Consider the following 7,630-nt stretch of genomic DNA (forward strand, 5'->3'; position numbering starts at 1 on the left):
GCCCCGTGAGATTTCTTGTCTGGTGTCTATAGATGCGTGTTTAATAATGCTTCTATATATATATATATATATATATATATATATAAACAAATACAAAAAGGAAGCACTCACCTGAACTAGCATTAATTATAAGGGGGTGCTGCTGAAGACCAAAATCATACACAATCTCTAAATCAGCGCGCACACATCAAATAGATTATAAATTCTCATGACTGTAGTTAAAACTACTTAAAAACACCTTTCTAAGATGACAAAATTGGAGTTTTAGTCACATTATATGGCCATAAAAGGCCTTCCTAAATACAGACACTCCTGCAATTTATAGGTTTCCAAGGACCTCACAAATGGAGCACCTGTGGTCCTTGGAAACCTATAAATTGCAGGAGTGTCTGTATTTAGGAAGGCCTTTTGGCTCCTGGTAAGCAATGTACTTGCAAAGATTTAGCTCTATATAAGCAACAGTATTTAGGTTAGGACCCACCTACATTGGAGTACTTTGGCGTAGTGGTGGGCTTAGCATAATATGGCCATATAATGTGACTAAAACTCCAATTTTGTCATCTTAGAAAGGTGTTTTTAAGTAGTTTTAACTACAGTCATGAGAGTTTATAATCTATTTGATGTGTGTGCGCTGATTTAGAGATTGTATATATATATATATATATATATATATATATATGTATATTTATACACTATATGGACAAAAGTATTGTGACATAGACGAAAAGGTCTGGCTCGCATTCTCTGTTCCAGTTCATCCCAGGTGTTTGATGGGTTCCACACCAAACTCATCCAACCATGTCTTTATAGACCTTGCTTTTCCCACTGGGGGAGTGCTTTGTCTACTATGCTGGAATAGTAAAATATCTTCCCCAAACTGTTCCCGCAAAGTTGGAAGCATAGAATTGTCCAAAATGTCTTGGTATGCTGAAGCATTGAGATTTCCCTTTACTGGAAGTGAGGTGCCCAACCCCTAATAAACATCCCCATCATTATCCCTTCCCCACTAAACTTTACAGTTGGTACAATGCAGTCAGGCAGGTAACGTACTCCTGGCATCCGCCAAACCCAGACTTATCCATCTTCTCAAACAGAGAAGCATGATTCATCACTCCACAGAACACGTTTCCACTGCTCCAGAGTCCGGTATCGGCATGCTTTACACCACTTCATTTTTTTCATGATGGAGAGCCGTACAGAGGCCCTTTATCACTCCCATCACTCCTTTGTTCCAATGGCAGGTTGTGCTCACTGATCCAAGTTTAAGATTAAAACGGTCAATTGATCGTTAAAAAACCCTTTGCAATTATGTTACAGTTAGAAATGTTCAAAGCTTTTGAATGGTGGTGTGTATTTATCTCAAAATGTAATTTTATATGTATGCCATCGGGAAAGAGGTACCTTAACTTCCTGTTAATGAGAGCTGCATCATTATTCCTTCCCATTATCTCTGCCTATTATTAAGGTGCTAACTGCTGTGGATTGGTTCAAGTAGCCTTCAAAGAGTGCATGTATCGAGGGGAAAGGTCAGGAAATTGTTCAGAAAATGCTGAGCCTTTATCAGATTGTCTTTAAAACTAAATATATCCAAAATAATTACAGTAATCGTCAAAAGCACACGTTGTAGATAGGGTTAGTCTTTTCTATATAACAATAAATAGGTTCCAGTTTATAGGTATTACTTTTTTACCAGCTTCTTATGAAATCCTTTAGCCATCCACTAGATGGCGCACTCTGACTATACTTTTGCATAATCTAGAAAAGACAAACAAGAAATAGATGCCTTCAAACCCCACCTCTCACTAATTCCAGCATCTTTCTTCTCCCTTTACTTCCTTATACTTACTTGTCTTTCTTTCTCCCTGATTTAGTGAATGAATGCTTTTCACAGTGCATAGTTAATTCAGTAAGATGACTATATATAACTCTGTTTTACACATGAGTTATACAGGGCCAATCTCCATTGGTCATTCATAATGCATAATGAAGTTGATGAGTTGAAACTGCAAACAAAAAATTCACTGTGCTACAGAATACGATTACACTATACAAAATCAATAAATAATAATGTTTATATTCAGTATTTCTACAATTCACTTTATTGTGTTATAGAGACTTTCTAAGGCAAAATTTTTCATCCTTTTATAGACCACACTAAGTAGATATGCTGTCAGTGAGCCTGACTGCCGCTTAAACCATTAGAAAAATGGCGTTGTCCTTCTGAATATGAATTGATACGAAGGTTACTAATTCATATCGAGTTGGGAAAGATTATTTTAGTGTTATGTGTAACAAAATTAATTTTGGTGCAAAGACTAAGAAGTGGTCTTATTACTATCGTAACCGATTTAATCTTAGCGATAGGCCAATAAATTAGTCATCATTTATGGTCATTATCATTACTGCTCACTGACATTTCAGATTTCCTTGATTGCATTCAGAAAATCCTGTAATCCCACTAAAGATCCTCAGCAAGACAGTCACTTCTAAGTTTAAACAATGTTTTACTTGACTGTTTCCATTCTGTGATTATACCCAAAAACTATATCACAAAAAGGTTGCATTTTGCAAAACCAAAATTAATAAATAGAAGAGGCATTATTAAATGCTTATCTACAATCCAGTAGAAATGCTTCTGCCTTCTTGTAGCGCTACCACCACTGCAAGGGATTCTGGGTAGACAAATGCAAACAAGATTAACAATGAACACCTTTTTTGCCTCTTTATCCACATTATATGGATGGATCCCTTTATGGCAAATGTATGCTGTACTAGACAGCCATTAAACAAAGCCCGATAAAGGGGAAAGAGACCAAAGTAGTGAGGTATATAGATGATGTTGCCATTTTCTGTAGGTACAAAGTTTCACTTGAAATGACAGTTAAACAAAAATAATGTTTTTGCTGTGCTTCTGGCTTTAAGGATAATATAAATGAGAATACAAATCTACCTACTGGAGATAAAAGAGATCTGCCAATCCTAGTCTCTGAATTTGTAAAAAAAACATTAGAAGTTCTTTTTAATGAGTCAAATAAGGACACAGAAAGCTGGAAAACTGTGGCCCAAAAGGTAAACAACAAAGTGGAAAACATTTAGCCTTTCAATCATTAAAATGGTGATCTTTCCACTTTTGCTATATTTAAGTATGGTATTTCCCCCACATGTTGAGGTTTTAAGAAAATAAATACTTTCTTTTGGAACGCCCGACTGAAAAGAGAACATGTTTTTAAACCCAAGTGTAAAGGAGCAAAAAATTCCCAGATCTTAATCTGGTTTTATATGTGAACTATTTTGTTTTATGTGTCAAAATATTTTTTTAAAGATAGCTACCAGTCTTATTTTCTATTCTTTTACGCATTTTTTTAATGAGAAAGTACGGATGGTATAAAATAGTTTTAAATACTCCCTATGCTTTTAACCTATGTGAGGATTCTACGATTTTAGAAAAGGTAGTTGTTTTATACTCTTTACAAGGAAAAAGGTTAGAAGAGATAAATGATCAAAAGAAATTGACACTCGGTATAAATCAGATTTTTGCAACCTGTCTAATCAGCAAATTTTAATGCACAAAAAGAAAGAAAATATGGGAATAGACCAATTGTAAAGATTTACTAAATTCAGAGAAAGAACTTATCTGGAACTGTCTCCATGAGCACCCATGTAATGTTTTTAAATATTGACAAGGACTTATACCAAATGGAACACGCCCAAGAGAAAACTGCTTTGGTGCTGAGACTATGATGAACATTTTGTGGAAGAAAGTTGGTGAAATCTTACAGTAGCTTACAGGCCTTATGAGCTTGGACTATATGAGTTTTTATATGGCCAAATAGACTGTACCTCAAAAGACAATCTTTTAATTGCATAGAAGGCAATAAACTGTTTTAAAGAGGCTCTCTGAAGATCATGGAATAATATCCTTTTTAAGAAAGGCTTTAACTGTGAATGACATCATTTTGGCATTAAATAATAAATAATATGTATTATTTATTAGACAGGATAAATAGTGAAATTGTTACAAATCAATGGGACATTAATATGTGTAATACAATTTTATGAGCTACTGTATTAAATTGTTTTATTCTGTACCTAAATGGCATCTTGTCTTTTTGTAAATCTTATGCATTAATAGATATGTACTTGTGAAAATAAGTTTGCAAAAAGAGTTAAAACCAAAACAGCTGTCAATGAATGGTGATCTGGCTATTGCATCTCTTTCTCAGGTTTAAAGGCTGTCTAGTACAGCAGACATTTGCCCTAAAGGGATCCATGTATAGAGTGGATATAAAGGCAAAAAAGGTGATCTTTGTTAACCTTGTTTGCATATGCCTGCCAAGAATCCCTTGCAGCAGTGGTAGCACGACAAGATTTCCGTGGAAAAAGCAAGTCTTCTGGCTTGTCTGGTAAATGTAGATGAGCGTTTAATAATACTTCCGCTATTTCCTTATTCTGAGTGGAGGAAGGTTCCATCACACTTTTTCCCCCCAACATAGCTTATATTATTTGTGCAAAATCAAAGCATTGGTACACCGTGATCTCAGCTCAAATCTACCAAAAGTGCATGCAAAAGTGATAGACGCATACTATATTATTAAAATGCTGAGACTTCCTTGGTGAGCCCTTTGTACATAGTTTTTCGCACAATTGCACTGCTTTATGCACAGAGCACGTGTTTTTCTTTCTTTGGATTTTGATTATCTATACAGACATTCGGAGATGTACAGAGAGACGATTTTGTTTTTGAGACACCGTTTTTGAGTCCGCTGAAAAGGTCCCAGTTTTTTTTGGTGAGGAGAGGAGTTCGGTAGCTCTTGTGTGCCCCCCCCCCAACGATGATTTAAGTGGTCCCAAACCTTGCTACGAGGGACCAAGAAGATCAGGCCCTCCTGCAAGACTTTTGGCTGGAAGGAAGGGGTCACATATGCCTTGTGGAATGTGACCCCCGAAGAAACGAAGAAGGGGACCTGGTGTGTACCGTGGCCTTATAGCACATTTTGGCACCTGTCACTTCTTTGTTTTTCTTCACAGCGGAGCCACTGACCAAATAATTGGTACTACGGGTGCATAATAATATAAGTATGTTCATATACTTGGTAAATATATATATATATATATTTACATGTATAATATATATACGTTGTAAATATGCTGAAATAAATACAAACCTGTGTTCTGATTTGATGCACAGCTGGAGCAAGGTGAGTACACACAACAAAGCAAAAAGTTGTTGCATACCCAGCGATTACCATTCAAAATCTAAGGCAAAAATATTGGGGATTTCAAAGTATTTGGCCATATATTGCTTAGCCTGCCGCTCTGTCAAAGTACTCCAAGTCAAATTTTACTGCTATTTTTTTATTTTATATTTCCCTTTTCTGGCTCTTAAAATTTTCAGTGCAGCCCTTTTATTCTCTATGAATGTATTCAGACCTGATTGTATTCCAACAAGCGCGATCTGACAAAATATTTTTAATATGTGTTATTCATTGAGACCCATGAACTGGATATTAATTGAAATGGAAACATAAAAAAATAAAACATAGTAAAAAAAATAACAGCTCAACTAACCTTTTATAACATTTTATAGTATAAAATATAATAAGTCTGAATGTTCTACTCATATAAAATATTTATATTGCAATGACTCAGACATTCAAATCTTGGCAGTTTCAGTCTAACAATATTGGCGGAAAATACTTTTAATCTCTGATCAGATAATTATTAAATTGTAACAACAGGACAAATCTGGTAATACAAAGCAATTATTTCATGCGCTGAAGAAACATCTACAGCCTAAGATAATGTCTTCATTTTTGACACAGTAAAAGCCCAGAGTTGGATCTCAATGAAAGGAATGAGCTAATTGAAAACTGTCCGATTGTATGTCTTGTTCCAATTAGCATAATGTGTGTTGTGTTGTCATTGCATTTTACTTAGTTTAAAGACATCTGTGTTTAGATGTCAGGGTAGCATTTCTCTACACAAGTTTCCATAACTCTTTTTTAACCAAAAAATAGTTTATTATGAAAACAACCATGTAACATTACTCGGGTCCTTGTGCTGTATGTTGGCTGCATCTCAGTACCTATGTAGTGCTTTCTTGACCCCTAGTTCGTGTTTGTTGCATTGTTGTTATGTTACAAACATATTAATTTGTAATAATGTTATGTTAAAGTATTTTGTTGAAAGAATTAGCAACTATTAGTGCAAAATAATGTTTCATGACCATTTCCTTGTAGTTCCTCTGCTACTAATCACTCACAGGAGTTACCCGGATTAAACATAATCATTTGGGAAATGGGCGGCTGTGTATGGGCTCCTGGAGATGTTCGGGCCCTGGACAGTCCCCCTTTGCCTTGTAGTAAACACATCTCTGGGTTTTCATATCATCCACTATAGACCTTTAACATTAGAAATAAATCTCCTTAGGTGACAAAACCCCCTCACACCATTTATGTTAATGGTGGCACAAAATTTTCAGGCCCTAAAATAATGTTTTTCAACTGTCCCCCCCAGCCCCTCTATGTAGTTCCTGTCTCAGATACCATGTTATGGCATTATTACCTGGCATACTATGGTTTAAGTGCATACACGCATGAAAGATATAAGGAATACGTTTGAAGATTTTATTCTTTCTCTATGCACTTTCAGATGGATAATCTTTAAAGAAAAGCAAGACCAATGAGCCACATAAATCCCGACCACCCTCTTTACCCCCAGGGGAATGGTTTGTACTGGGTTCAGAGCTGGCTGCACAATCTCTTATAGCCCCTAATATTAAGCCACTATGTATTTTTAATGCGCTTAGCCAGGAATCCACTTTAAGCCGAATTTCAGTTTTTATATTATGTGTAGCATCTCAACAGATTTTATCTGACGTCTTATAACTTTGTACAATGTTGAGTTGGCTTGCCATGTTTACCCCCTTGCTTTTCAATTATCCAACCCTCTCCAGCATAGAGTTTCTTCTGCCAGGACTTGAAAGTGTAGTATATTTCTCTTTGGCTGGAATCGCGGTATGCAGAAACTCACTGCAGCCCTGTTTTCTACCAGAGTCATGTATTTCACACTATCCTTTTTGCCACGCAGGAAACTACCTCGGCTTTTTCTGATCTTTGCTCAACTTCAGCATAATTTACAGTAACGAACAGTTCTTTTAATGTTTTTTTTTAGGTTGTAATTTTTCACAGATGCATCTTAGAACTGTTCCCAAAGGTTGATGCTCTCAAGTTAGCTCCCATGTTTTTACACATGGGTGTTATCCTGGAACTGACTCAGTTTTCAGAAAGCACATGGAATATATTTTGGGATTTCTTTCCTTGGCTAACAAATTGCGTGATCAGTGCACATCAATCAGACATACCCTCTTTAATAAATAGAAATCAGATAATATTTGATTGTACAGCTGATAAGAGAATCAGGAAGTTCTGACTTTGCTTTGAAGATATTTCTGATGCCAAAATGAAGCCATTTATAATATTAACTGGGCAAAAGGAAATGTAATTGAATACATAGGTTGGATAGATTCTGAAGACTGGTATTTATGTCAACACAAATGGGGCATTCAAGGGAATCCTGAAAAAAATACTCTGTTTAATACATTTAAAGAATAATATTAGATTTTATGCCA

This window comes from Sceloporus occidentalis, unplaced genomic scaffold, assembly GCF_023333645.1.
Source record: "Sceloporus occidentalis isolate IW3139 unplaced genomic scaffold, rSceOcc1.0.p SCAF_208, whole genome shotgun sequence".
In the NCBI taxonomy this organism is placed as follows: domain Eukaryota; kingdom Metazoa; phylum Chordata; class Lepidosauria; order Squamata; family Phrynosomatidae; genus Sceloporus; species Sceloporus occidentalis.